Below are 26,272 nucleotides of genomic sequence, written 5' to 3' on the forward strand. Positions count from 1 at the left end.
TGTTGGAAATCTTTTGTCAAATTTTCTTTGTATGTCTAGAATTCTCAGACACTTATCATATTTAATGATTATTTTTGTCTATTCCAAGAAAAATGTGAATTACTTCTGACTTCTTTTATTTTGAAGTGAGTCACAGAAATATTTATTTAGCCCTTTCCAAGAGATAAATTTGACATGATTGAAAGAATGGAGCCGTGAAATACTTAAAACTTTGTGTGCAAAACCTCTAAGCACAATCTTACCAGTTTGCTATTTGTTTTTGGTATTTAAGAATAAAGACAGAGTGTGACTTTCAATACGGTTGTGTGAAAAGCTTGGTGATAATTATTTAACTGGTGAAAATTATGACCAAAAAAAAAACCCTTTAAATTCTGGAATTTGTCTTAAGGGCATACAGCAAATGGGAAATAGTGATAATCTGTGGCATTTAAACCACAACCTGTTCCCATCTCTACTCCCCTGTTGGCCACTGAAATGCAGACTTACTCTGAGGAGAAAACACCTTACTATGCATCTCTCACTGCCAGCTGAGCTAGAGCTCAAGTCCGGCTCCCTCATCTTCCACAGTTCCATGTTACAGAAGCTCTATTTCAAGTTCACATAACAGAGAGGACTAATCTCCTTTCAGCACCTGGCACGGCACCCTGTCCAGTGGATCCTCTACTCCAAGCACGGAAGGCTAAAAATACTTCCTCTTAGTTTGCTGAGTATTTATTTTTAAACATATTATTGAGGTAAAATTCACATAAGAAAACTCATCATTTAACAATTTTTAAAATGTGCAATTTAGTGATTTCCAGTACATTCACAATATTGTGCAATTATCACATCTGCCTGATTTTTACTTGATTTTTGCATTTTGTACCACTACAGAAAGAAACTCCATACCTATTCCACAGTCTCTCCTTCCTCTAGCCCCTAAAAACCACTGGTCTGTGTTCTGTCCTTATGAATTTGCCTATTGTGAGCATTTCATATAACTAGAATCATATAGTAGGTGAACTTCTGTGTCTGGCTTTTTCACTTAGCACAGTGTATTCAAGATTTGTCCATATTGTAAGCATCCATGAATCCTTCGTTACTGGTTATGGCTAAATAATATTTCATTATATGAATATACAATATTTACTTATCTACTCATCAGTTGATGGATGTTTGGATTACCTCCACTTTTCAGCTATTACAAGTAATGTTGCAATGAGCCTTCTTCATGTACATGGGTTTTTTTATTGAATTATTATTTTCAATTCTCTTAAACATATCCCTTGGAGTAGAGTTGCTGGGCCATATGGTCATTCTATGTTTAACTTTCAGAGGAACTGCCAAGCTGTTTCCCCATTTCTCAATTACTTTGTGACTATTTGTTAAATTAAGAATTATTTCCTAATCTCGTTACAAATGTCTACCCCACGTACCACTTGCTTCTCTGCAGCTGCTTGTTTTCTGTGTGTCTTGCCACTCGTCAGATTTCATCATCTGTCTGTAGAATAGTTTCTATGTTGTCCAAATAAGTTGCAGTCCATATGTCCTTTCTTATATCACTCAGATCAATCCTTACTCAGCTTTACTGCTTTTTATTGTGTCCACAACTAACTACAAAGGCCCATTAAACAGAAAGCTAGCAACTACAGAACTGTAAATGTGTTTGCCTTCAATAAACTAGGCTATAGGTCCTATGTGAGTGTTGGTTTCTTAACAACTACATTAGGAATCCCAAAGAGCATGTGCTACACATATTTATTTTAATCATGTGTGATGTTCACCCACTTAAAGATCTCTATTAATTGTGGTAAAATTTATGACTGACAGTTCACTCAGCTACAAGTAGCTAGGAAAAACCAGCTAAGACAACTCACAGCCAATAAATAAAATGTACAATAAATAAAACCAACATGCAATCCCTTCCCAATGCCACAATGACTATGTTATTGACCAAATAAAACCTGAATTAATTACAGAGAGATCAGTTCATTTTCTACCAACTGGCACAATTGAGCTTTTTTATTCAAAACACTGCATTCATTGTGAGAAAAAATGGAAACCGTAAGCCTAATCAGCATTTCCCCCTTCTTGTTTCATTTTATGAAGCTCTTGACTACTTATTGAGTTAATATATAACTATTTCATTTGTCTTGGTCTGAAAGCTTTAATGGTGATTTGACACTAACATAAGAAATGTACTAAGTGTTAGGATAAGAAGTCAATAAATGTGATCTTCTCTCATGATTTTAATAAGTAAGATAGCCCACAGGGAGTAATGTCAAAGGCATACGTGGTGGACTGAATGGCCCTGCATACTATAAAGAAGCCAATTCAATCCAAGTGTGATTGAGATAGGCTTTATCTAAATACCAGAATTACCAGTTGAGTCATTCACTTTAGTTCAATTGTCAAACTTGGCAGAGGCAGGGTGCTGCCATTCTTGAGGCTCAGTATATTCTCTCCTGGAAGAGACTCTCTACTATAAAGCAGGAACTGGGAGAGGGAGACTAGAATTAATGACAGCCAGTACAGATCTTCTGTAGCCCAGAGCTGGGTTATGTGGGATCTATGGACTTTAACAGGCTGCAAATCTACCAGGCATGTGACACACAACTCTGGGGGAATGGGCACTCTTTCTCAGCTGTCCTGCCGGACTCCCCCTACAGAGCAGGAGCTGAAGGTGGAAAAATCATAAGACATTTCCTAGAACATCTGCAAAGCCCTTCCCGGAATGGAAGCTCTGTGGCACAGAACTAGAGGCACAGCCCCTACTGAATGCTGGGCTTCTCACTGTTCACACAGACTTCCATCAGTTTCGATGAATAATGCCTCCTAATTTGTTGTAAACTCTTGGATCAATCTCTGGAAACAATGAATGACTGTGCCAATTTTGCCTTGTTTAACAGCTATCTCTCTGGGGAAGTTGGGGGAGTTTTCAACGAATTCCTCATACCCCTTTTCTAGAAGTCCTGACTGCCAGATTTTAAACCCAGTGTGGCAGCCCTCTAACTTTCAAACCCTGGACAGATAGTTTCTTCATCTATAAGATAGGAATAATAATAGTTCCTATCTTATCAAGTTGTTGTGAGGATTAAATAATCTTATTTTTGTAATGCATTTAGAACATTGCCCAGCACAAAGTTTGTGCTCCTTTGAAATTGGGGATTTTTCTCTCCTCATATGTAGGTTCAGACATTCAGCACAACTTATGTACACATACACACATCTTGTTACTTGCCACTATGAAAATCTAGGATAAAGGTTATTCCAGTAAGAACCAGGGAGACATCCACCTTCATTTCCCTTTGATGGGATGACCTACCCACTATAAAAAATATTGCCCAGTGAATAACAAGTGGTAACCAATCAGCATTATTACCCCTTTGCCTTCACAGAGGAAGAAGTAAATGGGATGGAGAAAATGTTCTCTTCAACGTCCCACCTTTTTGGGAGAGTATGATCGAGTGCACATTCTATGGAAAATATAAAGGAGCTGGACTAATCTCTTCCCAACCAAAGGCAGTTCTCACCTTTGATACACTTTTATTTCATGCAAATATGCAAACTTTCCTTCAGGAGAATAGCAACAGAGAATTCCAACAGATTCACTGACACACTTGTTCCTTCCTTGTGCCAATCTTAAACTTTTATACTTATATTTAAACTTGCATTCTTTTCTATGCTTTAATATGCCTTTGACAAGGGGATCTGGAAGGTGGAAACCAGGCTACCTCTACTGAATCATTTAAACCTAGTGGGCTGGGGGAAACCTATTATAAAGAAAGCAAATCAACAGATTTGAAGAAAAGATTTAGTGTATGGGCCAAACAACTGTGATGATAAACAGTTTAGAAAAGCAGAAATAGGTTTTGGTTAAAAAAATTACAGAAATAGCTTGAAAGCAAAAATATGATGCTTATTTAAAGAATATTCCCAGCATAAATGTGCTACTGTGGTTTTAAAACAACTCCCTAGATTTTCGGTTTTGGTACAATTGCAGAATAATGCTGATTTATAATACTTTGGCATCTATTTGATAATCTTTTCTTTACAGAAGTGTTATAAGATGTAGAATTTCTTTATAAATCTAGCATACAATTCAACATTCTAGATCTTTTCTAGATCCCTCTCTGTTTTCCTAGTGTCATAAACCAACTTTACTAAAGAGTGCTTTTTTCTTTTTTTCCTAAGATTTTATTTATTCATGATAGAGAGAGAGAGAGAGTCAGAGACACAGGCTGAGGGAGAAGCAGGCTCCATGCAAGGAGCCCGATATAGGACTTGATCCCAGGACTCCAGGATCACACCCTGAGTGGAAGGCAGATGCTCAACTGTTGAGCCACCCAGCACCCTGAGGGCTTTTATTTCTTGCATTTCTTTAAGAGTGCATATCTCCTGGCATTTTCCTTTTTTTTTTTTTTTCAGCTGTGATAAGGGGTAGGACAATAGCAGTACAGAAAAGTATACTAGTGGCATAATAAAGTTTGAGTTGATTCTGCTACTGAGGATTCCAGATATCTGCAAGAAAAACAAATTGGTTGTTGTAAGAAGCATTCAGAAAAGGAAATCCTAGTGCTGCTCAGGTGCTTCCACATTTTAATTGTGCAATTGAAGCTTGACATCTGAAGACTGTGCCTCAGTCTTCTTGTCTGCAAAATCAGAGAGGAGGAAATGTCAGGACCCAAATCTGGCTAGACATCAGAATTGTTGGGGGGCTATCTTAAAACTATAGTCCCAGGAAACACCCAGGAAATGCTGAGTCCAGCGAGACAGGTTCTGGAGATCTGTCTTTATAGACTAATTCTTGGGAGGCAAAAACTTATGGACATAAATTATGGAAATGTTCAGTCAGATAAAATATAAGCTTCCTTTACACAGAACCACAGTTCCCTAAGAAGCAAAAATGGCAAACAACAAAGTATTTCCTTTCACTTTTCTGCCTTTGTCTTTACGATATACATTTTCTGCTAGTAATTCCCCCAAGATCTTTTAGAAATCTTTTTTTAAAATCCCAGGGTAGGGCTGAGCCACAAGGCAGTTGGAGGTAGAAGGCATTTCTAGACCTAAAGTGGCTTTAGAGAGATGATAGCATGAATTCATGGATCTTTACTCTTGGTGTAGACCATTAAGTGACTTGGCTCCTCTCTGCCTGTTTGTGACTCTCTAGGCTTCCACCTAGCTGATTCCTTCCCCAGGTCCAGTAGGAATGTCAGAAAGAGGAAACCCAATTGATCCTCCTTAGCTATTCATTCCAGGCTACACCACAGACTCCCTGCCCTTGAGTTGGGTACACACTGCTGGTAATCAATTGCTGCTCTCACATAAATAATGACCGGGGACTGTGGGTCAGGAACTTTACCTGGCAGACTCTTTTCATTTATGGTTAATCATCCAATTATGTCTTCTTTTTAATAGGTTAGTATTATTCATATCATACAGATTATCTTAAAGCTCTGTTATTATATGTATTATTTATCATCTATAACCAAATTTTCATAGACCTTATGAGATGCTAACCAAATATTACACTGCATAATAGCCTAGACACTTTCAGGGAATCCAGGAGATGAAGATTAACTTGTGCTATCTTAGGTCCAATTTAAATTTTATGACTCCATGTGTAATGAGGGTGTAAATTGCCCTCAGCCTCAGATATGCTGCCATTAAGAGGGTGTGGTGTCCCATTCACATATCTGATAAGCATAAGTTGACTTCCCTTTGCTCCACAGAGCTAAGGAGAAAGGGACCAATTCATAAATTTACAACAAGAGACATGATAAAAGTTACTGCACTACTGTCATGCCTACCAGCTGTTCACAGCTAAATCAGAACAATCAGCCTGTTTCTAGTCTCTGTTTTAAGTACACTTAGAAGATCACAAACATTGTTCTTTTCCCTTAGAATTGGCATTCCACTTTGTGACTATTTCTCAAAATCACAGGCTATTCTCCACTCCAGAATTAAAACTAAATTGGATATTTTTAATTCTTTCCACTGCTAACACATTTCTGGGTACCATTTGCTATCAAGACGTTACACAAGCTGTTCCCAGTTTAATGACTATTTGTGCCAGACCATAAATTTCAAGGTCAGCTCAAAGTCATGCAGCACTTTGCCAGAGGATGTGGGAATCTGTGAGTGAACTTCCTTGGCTGTTCTCTCCAAGTGATATTACCACATCTCCTGACGGGATTCTGTATGAGAGCTAGCTCAAGAGATGCTTACACAGATGTGCCAGTGACAAGTGCTTGGCCTCGGAGAGATCATATTACTTGTACGGTTTCACATGATTCCCTTAGTTTGTATAAATAACATATTAATCTAAAGTTGAGATACTTATGAAAATATTCAGAGATAAAAGTCTGTGATCTGAAAATGTATCAGGGCCTTTTTGAGCTGTGTCTATAGATACAAAGCAACCGAAACCAGTCCTGGAGGATCTGTCACTGGTCACTTTCAAGATCAATACAATTCACTGAATGATCGATTTTGCTGGAGTGATCAGTATCGATCACGATGACACGCTAAATTAACATATCAGCAATTTAGTTCCCAACTGTATGCACACACCACTGTCATCAACCAGCTGCTGCCAGCATAGAAATCAGGTATTTCAGAAGACACATTCACTATTTCAGGCCACACAGGCATCATTTAGCTAAATGAGATGGTTGTGTTACTTTCTCTCCCAGAAGAAACTTGTGCACTGAGGTAATCTGAAGGCTACTATGAATTGGGAATAAAGTCAGATGACCCATTATGTGGTAGGAGTGGATATACATCCATGAGAAATGAGGAAAAAAGATATCCTTGGAAAAAATAGAAAAAGAATATCAAGGTCCTTAACTCAGTAATCAAAATGCCTTGTAGGGACGCATGCGTGGCTCAGTGGTTGAGCATCTGCCTTTAGCTCAGGTTGTGATCCTGGAGTCCTAGAATCCAGTCCCACCTTTGGACTCCCTGTGGGGAGCCTGACTCTTCCTTTGCCTATGTCTCTGCCTCTCTCTGTGTGTCTCTCATGAATAAATAAATAAAAATGTTTTTTAAAAGGCATTGTAATAGTCGACAGTTTGACCTTTGTTTCATCTTGAAACCTCACATACACACACACTCCTTTCCGGTTTGGCTTCCTGCCTGTGGGAGGCCAGAGGTCAGAGGAAGGGAGATAGTCAACTTCTCTCTTTCCTCACTGAGCATATCTATCTTGTCTCCGTCTCTCCTCCAGTCCTTCACCCATCAGGGATGATGGAGCACAGGGAGGGAGATGAGACAGTGTCAGAGGTTAGTTCTAACTTGAAAGTTACAGGCTGCTCTGCCTGTTGATAGTCTGGATAATTTATCCAGTTCTTCAGAGTCCCCCAGTGCCCAGGGATAGGGACCTCTTATCTGTAATTCTCTGGAAACAAAATTATTCACTGTCTCTCCCATCTCCTCCCTAAGCTATCCTCACTCCCCAAGCACCCTGTGACAGGTACTCCCTAGCTTTTCTGATGAGGTTTGTTTCCCCTCCAGCAGCCCTCTTGGCCCCCAGGCGCATACTCACTTTGCCCCAACAGACTCTAGGAGTGCAGGAGTACATGTAGCCAGTTCTCCTTGGCTCTCTCATGAGTTGATGCCCTAGCTGATTCTTGCCCTTCAGATTTCTCAGGCCAGTGATCTGACTGCAGCTAAACAATCCTGATAATCTCAGTTTTACAGAGTATTATAATTTGAACGAAAAACTCTCTTTGGTGACAAAATATGAAGTTACCAGCTACCCAAGCTAACTTTATATCTCTTTTCCTGAAACATAGAAAGTCACAAACTCATTGTACCATTTGCAAGAGTCAATAAGGGCCTTCTTATCTAACTGTACCCATTTCTGCTTGTTTATCACTTATCGCTCCAACTGGAGAGTCCCACTGAGGCTCCGGCATCTGCCATTGTCTTGGTGAATGAATGCCAATTTGAAAAGCCTGGGGTAAAAATGTGAACTGCATTTTACTTTACAACTACCTCCTCCCCTCTACTAGGATGTGGGTTTTGCAGGGTCAGGGATTTCTGTGGGTTTTGTTCACTGAATAATTCCTCTAACATAGAAGATATCCTTCAATGAGTAGTTTTTTGCCTGTATTGAACTCACGTGTGGTACAACATGGGCAGAAGGAATTGGCTGGAGCATATTGTTGCTTTTTGGGTGGATGAAGAATAGCTAAGGATTGGGAGAAGAGGCTCAATCCTCTCCTAGGTGACTTTGAACATTATGCATAAAAATGTGTAGAGCAAACTCTCATATTTGAGGGAGGAGGATTCTATTGTAGTCAGACGTTGAGTGTCTTTGAAATAAACAACTCTAAAGGGATATCTCCCTGTGTTGTAAAATATAACCATTGTTTTCTCAAAAATATGCATATTATTTAACATTTACTCAAATAATCACAGATTCTCAAATATTGTCTTTTGGCTTTTATACCTTTGTATAAGGTTTGGAGCTATCCCACTGGTACCAGAATTTTCTTGACTCTGTGTGTGTGTGTGTGTGTGTGTGTGTGTGTGTGTGTGTTTTCTTTGTCAGTTGATTTCTGGAAAGAGTTTGACAATTTTGCCTGCCAAGTTTTTCTTTGCAAAAGTTTAATCCCATGCAATTCCTGTGAATGAAATTGCTGATATTGGCCAGTGTTACCATATTTTCCATATAATGTTGTTAAAATTCTACTACTTGCTATTTTACTTGTTAGTTTATCCCAGGAAAAGCAGATTTTATTTCTATTTAGTTTCAAAAATATCTTCACAACTTTTTTGAAGAAGTTTAAAGTGCTTTGGCATATATTTTTGGTTATGTTGTAAATCAAGTCTCACGTTTGGATTTAATTTTAAGAATATATGACAGTTACAGTATAAATATAGTGATTTATTTTTGCTTCAGACTTTTTAGTTCAGCAGCTCCTAAATAGGAACACACATTCTAATTAGTTTTCAAATTTCAATTAGAATGCTCTAATAACTCTTAGCTTCCTGACATTTCACTTGGCATAAGGAATAAATGTAGTAAAATTCCTATGTAGAAGGCTACCAAGAGCAAAGTATTAAAGGCATTGAATTAACTAATACAACTAAATGTAAATTTATATTCTTTGTGGCTCTAATTATTTGTTAATTAGGTGCCAATTAAGTGCTAAAGCATATTTATTGAGGTTGAATAACAAAGATAGGTCCTTTGCCATATATACTTGTTTGTCAAGAGCTGTGCCCTCCATAATTGATCATTGATTAAATGTGAATACATTCTTCTAGAATCAGATTTGCATATTTACCCTACCACAAAAAGGCTGTCATTCTAAGTGATCTTGTGTATGTCTTCTCTTAAGTAACCAGCATCCCATTAGTTATGAAACAGAACACAGCCCCAAAGCATTGCAATGAGAAAAAGATGTAACCACATTTTCCTGTTTCATTCTGCTTTCATATGTACAAATTTATAGATTTACAGATTTGTACTTTCTTTTACATTTTGTATTGGAAATTAAAAAAAAAACATTTTCAAAAAAAACTGTACTATACTGTGTACAATGTTACAAATTACTCATTTAAAATCCTTCTTTCTCTTTAAAACTGGGATGTATAAAGGGAAAATTAAAAATATATCAGGCACATGCGATTTCCAAGATTTTGTAGCCAGAACAATCTGTACCTTTTGAAAGAAACCTTGAAATTTTAGTCTGACGGAGGAAAAACAATTTAGCTATGAAACATGTACTCTACTTGCTTTCAAGATACCAATGTTCATGTTCATGTGGATTGAAGAGTGTGTAGACCAAACTCTTCCCAGCTTAAAGAACACAGTAAAAAATGGTGCTTCCTAAGGGAATACAGCATTTCTGATACAGAACATTTTCCAAGTTGCTGGAAGAAATGTCAACATCATAAAGACTGTGAGGTTGATACTGGAACAGACCCAATAGTGCCACAGATGCCTTATTTAGTAGGTGGAAAATCATGGAGTTGCACACACTACAGTGAACTTCTAGAGAAAGGCTACTATATTCTACATGACTTTAAAATAGTGAGTATATATAGAATGCAATACTGAGCCTTGGAAAATAAGAAGCAGTGTAGAATTTAGACAATAGATTCTTATTTTCCAATTATTTTTTTTCTTTGAAAATTAAACAACCTTCCTTCACTCCAAACTTTTCTTTCTACCCTTCTAATATAGATAGGGAGAAAATAAGCAAACCACACACAAACACACACACACACACACACACACACAGCACAGCAACACATGTCTTTGATTTGCCTGTTGGATATTTATTTTACCAATGTTTTTTGTAATGTTTATAGTATACTTCTCACTCAACTCCACACCCACACTCAGATGTAAAATTATATTTAAATGTAAAGCCTTTTACTTCAGGAAAAACTATTCTAATTTATGCCAAATGACTTACAATTGCTTCCTGAATTTGAAAAATAAAATCCAATGAGTAAGTTTGGCAAGCATATTCCTAAAGACAGGCTTTTAGAGAATGAATGGAGACACTTCTGGAATAATCAATACAAATGTAATAAATTAAAAGGTTTGGGATAGAGAGGGGATCAAATCTATAAGTTTGTATTACATATTTAGATAATATTTAGAAACAGACCAACCTTTTCAAAATTTAAGAACATGTATTAAATATACACTACATTAGTTGTCTATAACTTTGTACCATCCTCCAAAATGAGCATTTTAAGACAACACACGTTTATTATCTCACAGTTTTTGAAGTCAGGAATCTGGGAATGGTTTATCTGGGTCCTCTGCCTCAGAGTTTCTCACATGACTTCAGTAAAGGTTTTGGCTGTGGCCATAGTCTCATCTGAAGGATCAACTAGAGAGGGATCCACTTCCAAGCTTACTCACAGGATTGTTGGCAGGATTTAGTCCTTCGTGGGCTGTTGGACTAATGACTCTGTTTGCTGGTTATTGACCATGTGTTACCATAATTTCCTTGCCACTTGAACCTTCTCAACATGGCAGCTTGCTTCATTAAAGAATACAGTTCAAGAAAATAATGGAAAGAGTCCAGTAAGATATAAGTCACATTCTTCTATAGCATACACATGAAAATAATATCCATCATTTCTGTCATATTCTCTCGAAAGCAAAGCCATTTGTGCCAGTCCACACTTAAGGAGGGAGGTTACACAAAAACAAAATAGCAGGAGGCAGAGAGCATGGAGAACTATCTTTAAAAGATTTCCACCACGTACTACTGTATTAATGTGTACTAAACACTTAATTTTAATAAAACTTCTCCTTAGGAAGACTATAAAGATAGACATAATCTTGTTGTTTTCACCAATATGCAAAATTCCTTCTCCTTGATGACTTGGTGCCCTGTTATGTACAAACCAGATGAAAAGAAGATGAATGGGTTGTCTAGATTTCTTTTGGTATGGGTGAAGAAGTGGCAATTCTGGAAAAGAGGAAAAATAGCCAAATTCCCTCAGTCATGACAAATACTTGCTGACCCAGAAAAAATATTTCCAACTCTGTCTTCATACAATTTTCCATTTTCTGGTTTTGCTTACTGACTACAAAATTTACATCAACAAAACCACTTCAGTCGTCAAGACATCTCTGATACCTCCAAGTAAAATACTGATATTCCTTGGGACCTTTCACACACTTGGATACAAATCATTTGTGTTCCCCCAAACTTTCCCTGATAATGTTTACACAACTACTTCTGCCCCAAAGTTAGTGGTTGACTAAATGGAAGAATATAAGGAGTGGAACAGTATCTTTAACCCTTCTTTTGGGAAGCATGTTTTCCAGAAAAAGGGGTTTGATAATTCAGTTAATGTGACAATACTTACAGAGCCAAATTCCTGAAGTCTTTGCATAATGTTATACTTTATGCTTTCATGGCATGACTCAGTATCAATCAACCAAGAATGTGTATTTTAAGGCTAAAAGTTATATAGTTTGTTCTACAGCTATTTTTTGCTTATTACAAGTGCTTAATAAATATTTTACAGATTACAAAATAAGCATAAATCAATCAAATAATTTTATCTATTGGTAGCTCATAGGAAACAAGATCCAACATAGAGAATTGAAACCCAAAGAATTATTATCAGGATTTAGGAGTCACACATTTAGTCAGCAAACATTACTTGAGATCATATTGTTTACACACAAGAATAAATAATCTATTGCCCTTGCCTCTGGGAACTCAACCACAATAGTTAAGAAAGTGAAGGGGAACAGAATTTGCCACCACAAAATGGGTCTCCTTGCATGTGGATTATTTTAAGCTGGTTATTTTTAAGAAACAGCAGACATGGGTGAAAATCTGAAAACTGAGTGGAAGTTACTCTTTTGGAAGAGATACATTTGTTGTTGTTGCTATTTTGTTTTTGTTTTTGTTTTCTTTTTGAGATGCTTACATTTGTAAGAGACATCTCTATTTCTTTTTTTTCCCCTAAATTTTCTTTAAAAAAAAGATTTTATTTATTTATTCATGAAAGACAGAGAGAGACAGAGAGGCAGAGACATAGGCAGAGGGAGAAGCAGGCTCCTAGGGGGAAACCCCATGTGGGACTTGATCCTGGACCCTGGGATCACGCCCCAAGCCAAAGACAGATGCTCAACTGCTGAGCCACCCAGACGTCCTATCTCTATTTCTAAGGATGTCTCCCTCACTGTACCAGGAAGAGGGAGATGACTCAATCTCTAGTAATTTTTATCAGTGGAGAATATAATGACTTAAATCTTCATAACAACCTTGTTCGTGTTTACTGTGCTTTTCCTGGTAGCTTCCCCTGACTGATTCCTCATCCCAACATCTTTTGTCTTTAGGTCAAGATGGTGATGTCTTTGGCTGTTTTGGGGAATTACTCAGTTGTCATGATGTTAGAGGCAGTTAGTTAGGTTCTAACTAACTGAAAGCCAGCAATGAGGAAATCATGATCAGCTATTGGGAAAGTCAGAGGGCTGTCCTAGCAGCACTCTATAAGAAGCTGGATCAAACTAGACAGATCCATGATGACAAGAGATTCTCAGCCAAATAAGGAAGAAAAGGTCAAAATCCTGCTTCCTAGAAATTCCTACCCCAACTAATGAATATTCCACCCCTTGGTTAACAACTGCCCATAAAAGAAACCCAAACCCTAGCACACAGCTCTCCTCTCTCTCTCTTTCTTGAGTTCACCTGCTCTCACACCTCAAGAGTGTACTTTCGCTTCAACAAACTTTTCTGCTTGTGTCACTCATCCACTATGTTGTGTCTGTCCTTGAATTCTTTCTCATGAGGGGACCCAGAGCCCTCGGTAACATCTTTAGGACAGTGGGGGTCTAGGACCCAAGGCCTAGGGTCTCCCAGCAACATCTTTTTGTTAACTATGAAGGGACAGGTAACAGCATATTGAGTGGCCTTCTTCATTGGTGAATCTCCAACTCTCACCTCCCTTTTGCTGGATAGTTGCTTGGGAACCATACCTTCTTTGTTCTGCTCTCTCTTTCCAATCTATTTGGGAACCAGACAATCTGGTAGCATTTATGAGAGACTGATTTGCAACCAAGGAATAAAGGGACACTTGTTCTTTCTAGCCAACAGGCACTCTTAAGCAACCAAGAGTTTCATGGAAGTGTCAGAGATTGTTTCTCAGGATGTGCAGCAGTCCCATAGAGCTTTCCATCTCATTGGCAGTTAAAACCTGGTGGCTCAGCGGTTGAGCATCTGCCTTCCGCCCAGGGCATGATCCCAGAGTTCCAGGATCGAGTCCCACATCAGGCTTCCTGCATGGAGCCTGCTTCTCCCTCTGCTTGTATCTCTGCCTCTCTCTCTCTGTCTCTCATGTTTAATAAATAAAATCTTTAAAAAATAATTTTAAAAAACCTTGCTCATTTGTGGACACACACACATAAGGACTTCTCCAGTGTCTCCAGTGTGCTCTGACCCTCCCTGGTTGTCTTAGACTTGCAGTGGGGAAAATGCAGACATGGAAGAAAGTGATTCACAGCCATTCATGGAAGGGGCACTTACAAGCAGCACTCTGAGATCCATTACACGGATCCCTCAGTGACTGTCCGATATTCCCAGGCTGTCTCCATCACTGCAAAAGTCTCTCTCTTGGCCATGGGACACTTTGGTCTCCCCTGCTTAGCCTTGGCTACCTCTTATCATCTTTACTTCCTACCCTCCTCTGTTGGTGGTGGGGCTCAGAGACCTGCATGGTGTTCCATCACCCCTGGCAGTGATCCTACAACTCATGCTCCTGTGTTTGTGTGGGTCACCACAAAATAGGCTCTACATCATCTTACTCCCTAGCAAGGGCCCATCCAACAAGAATTTTTTCTTATGAGTTTGCCTTTTTTGCCACTTAATCGAATGCCATGTGACCCAAACAATTCAGGGGTTCACAGGAAAAATTGGAAATGGGGATTATCTCCACCTGGACTGGCTGTAAGGTGGAAGAGATCAAAAGTTCCTGTGAGTTAGACAAGAAACATCCAGGGCCATCCAACCCTGGTGGCCATTGTTTGTCACCAACTGAGGGCAGACATCCTAGTGCAAAGGGAATGAGACATTCAGAGATGTTGGAATCATGACAATGTCTGCTCCTGAGGGATCCACCTGTGATCATCGGGACTAATCACCAGACATTGTTCCTCTTGGAGTCTTCAGGAAAGCTGCCACCCCCACGATTGTAGGTACCTGGATGAGGCATGGGCCTTGGGACACCAGGGACCTCACAGTTGTCATGTGGCATGTTAGCTACTGTTATATTGACTGGGGCAAATGGATAGCAGGCTGGGGGCAGTTTCGATGCACTTACCATTGGAACACTCTTGTGTTCCTAATTAAGGTCCTATGGAGAGAGATCCTGAAAGAATTAGCTCTCCTCAGGATAGTAGGATTCTGGGCTTTTATCAAGAGTCCCAAGAGAGAGTCAGAGACCCCTCTTGGAAACACTAGAAGTCCTTGTTTAGTTGTTCTTTCTCTTATTATAAGAGTCTATCTTCTCCCTGAAGACAATGGGAAATTCCACTTCAATTCCCAAAGACTCATCCCTAGGATATATCTTGTGATGCTGGGACCAACTCCCTCTGGAAACCTTAAAAAGAAAAATGTTTATCTTGTTTTATAACATGGCTTGGCCCCAATATAAACCAGAGGATGGGGAAATCTGATCAGAAAATGGTAATTTTAAACATAACACCATATTACAACTTGACCTCTTCTGTAAAAGGTGGGGAAAATGGACTGAAATACCATATGGTTATGGCCCTGTGCCCAAACCCTGATCTTTCCATACCCTTTAAGGCACGCAGGAACACCTATCCCCTCACCCTGTAGTCCTTAATCCACCATCAGCTCAGCTGCCTCAAGCCCTCCTACTTCTGTTAATCCACCACCTTCCTAAATGGCTGCCAAAACTCTTTTGTTACAGGAAGGTTCTCTGTCCTCTGTTACCCAGCATGGACTGCCTGCTTCCCCTTTCTTTGGTGGAAGGAATATGTACATCTGCTTGAGCTCTATGATGGGGTAAACCCACTGGCATGCACTCTGGGAGTCCTCATTCTCTGTCTTCTGGGCTCTTCTCTGCCTCCAGCCTTGTTGATGGTACCTCCCTGCTTCTGCCTCCACCTTCCCTTCCTCCTGTTTCTGCACCCCCATGCATAACCAGTTCCATCCTTAGTGCCTCTAGCATCATTGACTCCTTTTCCTCCTACCCTCACTATTGAGGAGCAAGAGCATCCGAAGATTTTAGGTCACTTCCTTATGAAGTTCAGACTAAAGCACTGCCCAAATAAGCATGAAAAGGCTCACAGGCTCCCCTTTTTTTTTAAAGATTTTATTTATTTATTCATGAGAGACACAGGGGGAGAGAGAGAGAGAGGCAGAGACACAGACAGAGGGAGAAGCAGGCTCCATGCAGGGAGCCTGACATGGGACTTGATCCCAGGTCTCCAGGATCAGGCCCTGGGCTGAAGGCAACGCTAAACCGCTGAGCCACCCGGGCTGCCCAGCTCCCTTGGACTTAAACCACCCATTTCAGATTTCTCCACAGGAACCCCCAGTAAAATTGACAGTGGGGAACAAATTGATGTTCCACTTTTTGGTTGATAAAGTCATAATATTCAACGTTCAATGATTAATTAAAATAAACATGTCTTTGAGATATCAGCATTAAATATAAAGCTTTTATTCTCCCAAGGTTTACTAAAGGACAAATAAGCTCACTGTTGAGCTTATTGTAAGATCTCTGTTGCAGTTTGTCAGCAAAAAGTTGACTTCTAATTTATTTTTGTTTGCTTCATAAAAGCTTTTGTGAGTAATTGTTAAGAACAAGTAGGTTGAATAAATAAAAGGGTTTATTTTTATTTATTCAAAATCTTGGGTAATTTAAAACCTTGAAGCTTTGTTAAGTTAAATGATAAATTGAGTTAAATTCATTGGATATTTAAATCTTTTCCAAATAAGATAGATTACTAAAGCATTGGTTAAATGAACATGGGTTTTCTGCTTTTGGCTTCTTATTCCAGAGAAACTAAAGAAACCTGGGTCTGTTGGCAAACGTGCTTTATGCTTTATTGCAAGTCAAGCTATAGAAAAAAAAATGTTTCTAGAAATTGAGAAATTATTCACAAATGTCCAATCTAAAGAATTCTGGTATAATAGTTCACAATTGATTACTACTTAATGTTCACTAGATTCTAAGATTTCTAAGAGTCCAAATTCTGCTACATGTAATTAAGACAGCTGGAAAGGAAGCAATTCTGCATGTAGGAAGTAAGAGATGTGTATGGAAGGGGTAAGGAATGAAAATACATTTCTTTTGATGGGAAAGAAAGTAGTTTTGTCCCCAAATGAGACTGGTTATTTAGAAAGAGTAGACTTTGGACGAAATTTGAATGTAAAAAGAACGTTGTAGAAGGTATGTGAAAGGGAATCTTTGAAGAAGACTCTTATTTGCGGTCAGGACTGACTAAGATTGGAGTAATTCTCTCTGTAAAAGAGACAAAGTTTTCTTGGGTTGTTAGTCTGAGACGTTGCTGGTTTTCTGATATTTGCTCTTCCAGATTTAAGGAAACTTTTTCTGAAGATATCCATGACTTACAAAAATATGATAAAATATTCCATTGTGAACAAATTGAAACATTTTATTTTCTCCCTTCCTGAACCCTCCAGAATTCAGAAACTTCGAGTATTCTTTCTTTCATGGCAATGGCAGTTATTTGCATAAGTTCAATAAGAATCTGTTCCCTCTGAAATAGGACACTACTGGAAATATTGGTAACATTACCAAGGCTTTGGCTAGAATGTCATATTTGAAACAGACATGCAGACACTCAGATATGACCTGATAGCTTTAAGGAATCGAATTTGACTTTATGAAGCCAATAGAGCCCCTTGGAAATATTGGCCTGATAATTTATTTAGAGTGTTTCCAGCAGCCTTACCAGGTGAATAAAGAATGCCACTTCCTGATAGGAGCAGGAACCTCAGGATATTTTGGGGACCCCAAGAAGAGGAATTCACCCAAACCTACAGGTATTATGGCCAAATCTGATAGCAAGTATCTGCCCTGGCTTCTGGCCTGGTGAAGCTGTTAAAGGCTCAATATGAAATTGCTTATCATAGTTCCAGCAAAGCAGATTAAAAGAACATTTACATGGTCAATCACTATTCTGGCTGAACTTATGCAAATAATTAGACCAAGTTTGTTTAACTAGACTTGTTTTACAAACAAATTAGTCTTGATTGGGTTTTCTTTGATGGAAATGAGGGTGATTTTTTAGAAAGATTATGTTTCAAGAACATGTCTTTGTGGATGTTAGATTCTAGTTCTGATTGTCTTAGTGTTTATTGTTTACCTATAAAACTGGGCTAGATCCTATATTCTTCTGGTTTCTTCAGATATCTGGCTATGATTCTCCAAACTAAGGTTTCCAATCTCCCATTCTCTCAACTTGAAATTGCTAAGAACTGCTCTTTTTCCTAAATCCCTGCAAAACTAGACAATGTGAAGTCATTTCCAGAGAAACTGCCACAAAACTAGTATAGACAATGTTAGGGCCTGTTGTTCTAGGAGAACACCAGGGATATTTGAACTACAAACCAGAAGGACCCATCAGAATACCACTGCCTTCTCCCACACCATATAAGGATGTCTTGAGCCTGACATTTAGAAATCTTCTCACTGGCAATACTCAGCACTGAGAAACTAGGTTTGTAATTTGCTCCAAACATTAAACCAATGTTTTCCTTTTGTTTCCATAGAAATGCTTCTTATTAATTACCTGATTGCTAGCTAAACAAATCAGTCTACATGATGGCTAATACCACCTGCTACACTTTATTAACTCCCTCTGGGAAATAAGAAACCCATGTAGATAACAATAGGCTACAAGCCCCTTGGCCACAAGTGGTCCTTGACTACATTCTTGGGGAAATTGGTGGAGTCTGTGCAATGACTAGCCCATCATGTTGTATATAGATCAATTCTTCTGGAGATGTTATAGAAAGCCTCCAGTCAGGTAAATATCCACATAATGGTTTGAAACAACCCTGGAAGAAATCCTCAAACAAATGACTATCAACAACCACTAGACCAAGCCATGACTTCCTTCTACTCTCCATTCTCTATCCAGGTGTCCTAAAACTTAGATAGCTAGGATTTCTGGAACCCTCAGTCAGGGTCAAGATCCCATGCCAGCATGAAGTAGTTACAGAAGATGGACCATTGCTCATTTTCCATTACAAAGTCTAAGGGCCCAGAGCCCTTGAGGGGATAATGTTAGAAACAGTCAGGTTCTAATAGAAAGCCTGGAGGCCAGCAAAGAGGAAGTCATGGCCAGCTATCAGGAAAATCCAAGGCCTGTCCTGGTAGCACCCCAAAATACCACACGAAATGGGATCAAATCAGATAGACCCAAAATGGCTAACAAAGTAGGCCTAAAATTCACCACTCAAACACGAAGAAAGCTACAAAACCCTGCTCCCAATAAATGCCCACCTCAAGTAATGAATATTCTACCCCTTAGTTAACAACTATCCAAAGATAGAAACCCACACCCTAGCACACAGCTCTCTCTCTCTCTCTTTCTCTCTCCCTCTGTCTCCTTCTCTCTCCTCCATTCTCACATCTCAAGAGTGTACTTTTGCTTTAATAAACTTTCTTGCTTGTGTTGCTCATCCACTGGGTTGTGTCTGTCCTTAAATTCTTTCTCATGAGGAGACCAAGAGGCTTTGGTGACATCTTTGGGCTGGGCTGGGTCAAGATCTCAGGGCCCTGGGTGTTCCCTGTTGACCTGGCAACATAATACATGTATACAGGAGGTATACATATTATTACACTTTTGTTAGTTTTTCTATTCTTAATTTGTCTATGTAGTATCATTTTAATTATCAGACCAGCCAAAGAATCTAAAAGGGAAGAAAGAAAATGTTTCTGCCTCTACCAAAACCATAAGATAATAACATAGTGAACACTGAATTCTGTACACAGTACTGATTTATGTGCTTTGAACATACCAACTTTATTCAACTTGGAAAGATTAATATTTCATATCTGGGGATCGGAAAACTGAACCTCAGAGGATTTAAGTAATTTGCCTAAATTCACGGATCCAAAAAATTCTATGGTCAGTATTTGAGCATGCAGCCTGGCCCCCGAGTTCATGCTCTTACCCACAAGAATAGAGTGCTTTAGGTCCATAGAATGACTTCAGGTCGACACATGACTACTGTAATTTTAGAGATAAATATGTTGCATTGATTTGTGTAATCTGAGAGGTACAAATACTGCTGTTGGAATTCAGAAAAGGAAGTGCTTATTTCTTACACGGAAGCTAGGAAAAGCTTCACGGAAGAAGTGGCATTTGATCTAGATCTGTAAAACCAGCCAGAATTTCCATAGAAAGAGACCAGCAGGATTTGGAGGGTAACTTGTATGGAAAAAAAAAATAGAAAAGATCGTTTTTTGACCTGGTGAACAAACCAGTCTGGCTACATAAGCATTTCTAAGTAGAAAATTAGTAGCAAATCAGGGCAAAGGGACAGATTTCAGAGGACACAGTTTGTCAAACTAACGTGTCTAAATTTTATTCACTAAGCAGTGTGGAGCTGTTGAAGACTTCACACTAAAGTAAAGTGATAATTTATACATATTAATATGGCAGAGATAAGAGGATACTAGAATGGAGCAAGCCCTGATGAAATTTTGTATAAATGGGAAAAGCACTTTTTTCCAAAAGATTAATTTAAAATATCTTATTCTTTATAATTTTGGGAAAAGTTAACAGGCTAATATCCTCAAACAGATGCAGAAACAAGACATCCCAAACAAGATGACAGAAAAGAGATGGGTTCCGAAATAGATTTCTAATTTGGGATGAGAGGGTAGAAAGGTAAATTTTGTACCATTTCTCAAATCTTTCAGCAGCCATACAATTTTAGTGGCAAACTTACCATCTTCTAAATAAGTAAAAATGATGCTTTATGAAGCCATTTGGCCTTCTGCTCTAGGACTTTTTCTGTTCTTTAATATGCTTCAGTTGGGAAGTTGGGTTAATAGTGTACAGTTGGAACACGCAGGTAACCATATAAAATAAGTCAGTTGGTTTCCAGAATAGATGGAAGATCACATGTGTAACTTTACAGACTGCTTTCTAGAACTATATGTTGGCTAACTGAATTTATTTATTTATTTTTTAAATTTTTAAAAAGATTTTATTTATTTATTCATGAGAGACAGAGACAGAGAGGCAGAGACATAGGCAGAGGGAGAAGCAGGCTCTCTGCAGAAGCCTAATATGGGACTCAATCCCGGACCCTGGGATTACACCCTGAGTCAAAGACAGATGCTCAAGTGCAGAGCCACCCAGGCATCCTAGCTAACTGAATTTAAATTTAAAAAAGGGATTATTGTAAAAATTATTTTAAAAAATAATAAAAAGGGCAGCCCTGGATGGCTCAGCGGTTTAAGCACTGTCTTCAGCCCAGGGTGTGATCCTGGAGTCCCGGGATCGAGTCCCACCCTACATCCAGCTCCCGGCATGGAGCTTGCTTCTCCCTCTGCCTGTGTCTCTGCCTTTCTCTCTCTCTGTGTCTCTCATGAATAAATAAACAAAATCTTAAAAAAAAATACAATAAAATAAAATAAAAATAATAAAATAAAGTAAAATTCAAAAGATGGTAATGAGATTAGAACCACTACTTCCATTGAATAAATTCAGTCCCTTGAAGGGGTATCTTCTTGTTGTTATAATCTTTTTAAAAGGTGATAATTGTAACTGCTATGATGAAATGCATTTATTTTTACTTACAACTTAAATCCCATGATATTTCAAAGTTGTTACCTTGGGGATGGTGATTTTTTTTTTAAAAGAATATATCAAAAGACCACAAGATCATTAAAACTTGGTAAATTTGCAAATTATATTTATTCTTTATTGTTTCTATTCTTTGCATTTTGTTCAGCTTGGCAAGTGTACAAGGTGGGTTCATTTCATTTTCACATTTAGTCAATTTCATTTTCTACTACATGAACAAATTTTTATTTCACAAAGAAGCAAGATAATAAGTTTCCCCCTTACTCACCCTTATTTCTCTTCATCTTTCCCTCTCTCTCTTTTCAATCAAACCCTCCCACCCAAAAGAAATTGCTCCAATTGAAATTTCTAAGAAAGTTCTATTACCAACCCCCCCCCAAATTCCTCTCCTGGAAATTGCTACAAAAGAAGTTCACCCTATTACTCACTCTCTTCTTGGCACTTCATTAACATCAGTATTAAATCAGTCCCCAACTGGAGTCCTGTATTGTGCATGAATTATTCTGCATGAGTAGCCTTTTGTAATTCAAAAGTCTCTATTTTTTTCAATTTCATTAATGCTATATAGTTATATTGTTATTTAATAAGGCAGTTTTGCATTCATTTCCAAGTCTGGATAAGGCACCTAAAGACACTTTGAATATGCCCTAAATGATTAGGCTAAAGATATTATTTTTATGGTATTGTCCTTTTAAAACTCAGATAATAATTTGGCCACCAGTTATGTACCCCAGTTGTCTCCACTTTACTCTGCATGCATATTTCTTTTGTAATTGATGACACAGGTGTGTTCTCTTTCATGAAATGCATTATGGTATGCAAAATAAATTGAATAAAACCAAATTTTATTAGAAGCAGCCAAGTACATTAGCAATTAAAATGTTGACTTCGTTACTTAGGTTTATTAATCACTGTATATGTGCTTAATGAGAAAAAATATGCAGTTTTGAGGATGTGAGTTTTGTCATCTCAGGTACATTTGGATAAATGCTAAACATATTCAATATTTGATTAACTATATAAATGGTTTGAAATCCACCAGATAATTTGCAGTTATTTGCACTATTTCCTTCTGACTTGGTATCTGGAAGATGCATAAGCCAGTTGCATCAAGCTAGAGCAATTAACTGGTAATTTGGAGCATTTAACTGGAAGATTGGCTTGTGAGGAGGCCTCTTAGCCATAATGCTCACAGGAAATAGATTCTGTATGTAATCTGGCTCAACAAAATGGTTCATGAAACAGTTTCACAGCAAGACTGTATCAGAAGCCAATGAGCCCTTGTGAAAATGTTTGTTGGGAAAAAATTTGGTCTAGTCTAAGCCAACTTTAGAACAATTGCCAAATTAGCTAGATGCCTTTATTTTTGCATTCAAGAAGGATAATCTTAACATGAAGAAACAAAGTCAAAAGCAGATTGAGGGATATTTAAAAGCTTTACATATTAGCAAGTTAGAACTTTACATCTTTTAAGTGACTCATAACTTTAAATATACTTCCCAAATCCCTGTTCTTGCTTTGATTTCTTGCTGCATCATGCAGAACTCTGTTACAATCTTTCTTCATTCTGACCATATCATTGTATCTTCCCAACATCAAAGCAGAAAATAATTTTAGTTGGTTTACTCTAATTTCTATCAGAGCCTAAGAGAGTGCCTTCTTAAGAACATTATTTGAAGAATAGGTACATTTGCAGAAACTAAAAATCCAAGGGGGATCCCTGCATGGCTCAGAGGTTTGGCGCCTGCCTTCGGCTCAGGGCGTAATCCTGGAATCCCCAGATCAAGTCTCATGGAGCCTGCTCCTCCTCTGCCTGTGTCTCTGCCTCTCATTCTCTCTCTCTCTCTCTCTCTCTCTCTCTCTATGTCTCTCATAATAAATAGAATGTTTTAAAAAAAAAAACTAAAAATCCAATTGTTTAAGAAAATCAGACCAACAGAAGACCCAAAATTGTATCAATTAGTTGGGGAATGCCATAGAATAGACACAGTGATGGTTACTAAACCAACTAGGGAAATCCATTCATGGAGAGAAAACCCCAAAGTGAGAAAATGTGGTGAGGCTAGGACTATAGTAGCTAAAGGAGAAAGGAACAGAGCAAGTGGAGCAAATGAACATACTGAAGAGCCTAAAAACAGACAATCTTCATCCTCCAAAGAAAACCTCCCTTTTGCATCTTTTGGAGGAATTCCATAATTCTAGATAATTAAGGGTAAATGACTCTACTATTAGAAAGTTATGGCAGACAAGAGCTGAAAGAAAAAGGAATCTAATGCTAGACTAGTAAATGCTAGTAATAAAATACTTCCATGGAAGCAAAAGTTGTTGAGTTGTCTCTAATGCAAAATGCATTCAGCTTCCTTGATTCTGTTGAATGATTAAATCATACAGTTATTCCACATATAGTATAATTTTGGCAGCCAATAGGATTTGGAGCTAAACTATATTACTATAATCCCACTCAGAATTGAAATACTGTGTGTTTAAATATTGTATCCTTCCTGTTTCTAGCGTAGAAATAGTCAAATGAAATCCATTATTATACTTTCCATAGAGATGTTGGGGACATTGTCTACCGTAAACAACTATTCCTTGAAGTCTAACATAAGATATTTCTTACATAATTCAGTGTCGAAGAAAGCAGTGTGTCACTCAAAGAACACACATGCTTTCTCTACTCTGATAATGAAAATTATTTAATTGACTGTACCTCACTTTTATCTAAAAATACAAGCCTTTTATTTTTCTTAGGTGAAAGAGTTAAATTCAAATACCACACTTACAGCCTGGAATCTGGAAAGAAACAGGATTCAATTTGAACCCACCATCTACTTGTGTAATAATAGGCAGGCTATTTAATATCTCACAAACTTTCAATTTTCTTATTTGTAAAATTGCAAAATAATAGATATTACAAATAAATACCACTTACCACTACTATCTGAAAGGCAAAACTAATAATATGTTTATAATATCAAAAATACTATCAGTAAACATTTTTATTTTTTTATTTTAAGATTTTATTTATTTATTCATGAGAGACATAGAGAGAGAGAGAGGCAGAGACACAGGCAGAGGGAGAAGCAGGCTCCATGCCGGGAGCCTGACGCAGGACTTGATCCTGGGACTCCAGGATCACGCCCTGGGCCAAAGGCAGGCGCTAAATCACTGACCCACCCAGGGATCCCCAGTAAACATTTTTAAATGCCTAAAACATAACACTTAAATGTACTAAACTCTTCACATCTTATTTTATTTGATACTTATGATGATCTATAAGATAGACATTATAATTAGTATGTGAGATTATTGAGGTTTGAAGAGGCTAAGAACTTGCCCAAGTTTAAAGAATTAAAACCATTATATTTACCTTGGGCTGGTACCAATGTTTCTGCTTTTAATCACTTAACTGCAATAAGCTACCTCTAACTATGCACTGGGTGAGGGGAATGAAAGAATATACTTAGGACATAGAATTGATAAGATTTGATGATCTATTGGCTATAGAAATAAGGAATAGAAATTTACTTCAGGGTTTCTGATTTAGGCAACTTAATGAATGATGACATTATTTATCTGAATAAGGAATTCTAGTACAAGAATAAGTTTTGCAGGAGAACCTGGGTGGCTTAGTGGTTGAGCATCTGCCTTTGGCTCCTACATCAGGCTCCCCAAAAGGAGTCTGTTTCTCCGTCTGCCTATGTTTCTGCTTCTCTCTCTCTGTGTCTCTCATGAATTAATAAATAAAATCTTTAAAAAAGAATAAGTTTTAGGGAAGGCATGTTGAATTAGAAGACCATGAAAGACATCAAGATATAGATGTCTAAAAGGCAATAGAATATGCATCTGAAACACAAGATGGAGGTCTGGATTGAAATATTTCTTCAAGGAATGCCTGGGTGGCGCAGCGGTTTGGTGCCTGCCTTTGGCCCAGGCGTGATCCTGGAGACCTGGAATCGAGTCCCATGTCGGGCTCCCGGTGCAGGAGAAAAGTTTTAAATACTTACAGATGAATCTTAAAAAATACATGCAGAATTGGTATGAAACTTCACTGAGAGAAAATTTAAAAGACCTATATAAGTGATGGGATATACCATATTCATTAATATCAAACAGTCTCAAAACAGTCTCAAAGCAGCAGTAGCTGCTAGGCTTGCCTTGCCACTCTGCCACAGATTCAAACAGTAAGACAATGAGCCAAAATAGATTGAGACAGTCTAGGATAAGGGTGGGTGCTCTCTTGCTGGGAAACCAATTCCAGACTACAGTTAAGAAAATTATAGATTGCAGCTATGTCCAAAGGGATGGAGAAGGCAGAAAGTCCATGCCTCACCAGAATCAGAGAGGCAGGTAAGAAATTATTTTATAGCAACTACATTCAAGGTAGCAATGCAAGTGAGAAATGACCATATGACAAATCCTCAAAAGACTGCCTATCCTGCTGTTTTCATGAGAAGAAGGATCACAAAGAGTTCTACCAAGACCTAGTTCATCCTGAACTTTAACCTTATGTATATGGCCAAAATGGATATATGTGAGGTTACCTGGGCCCCCTAGCAGACAGTTCTACAAACAGAAGACTTTTATGACTAATATAACAGTACTCCCAAAATTATTTGTAGATCCAATACAATCTCAGTCACAATCATAGAAATCTTTTTCAAAGCAATTATCATGTGATGCTAAAATATGCATAGATAAGCAAAACAACTAGATTGGGCAATGCGATTTTAAAAAAAGAAAAAAACAAAATTAGAGGATTCACACTACCTAATTAATTAAAGTTACACTAATTAAAACAGTGTAGGAGTGCTTGAGTGGCTCATTCGGTTAATTGGCTGACTCTTGATTTTAGCTCAGGTCATGATCTCAGGGTCCTGTGTTGAATCTCCACGTCGGGCTCCCCACTGAGCAGGGAGCCTGTTCTAGGATTCTCCCTCTCCTTCTGCCTCTCTCCCTGCTCACGCACTCTCTCTC

This window comes from Vulpes vulpes, chromosome 13 (genome assembly GCF_048418805.1).
Source record: "Vulpes vulpes isolate BD-2025 chromosome 13, VulVul3, whole genome shotgun sequence".
NCBI classification, from domain to species: Eukaryota; Metazoa; Chordata; class Mammalia; order Carnivora; family Canidae; genus Vulpes; species Vulpes vulpes.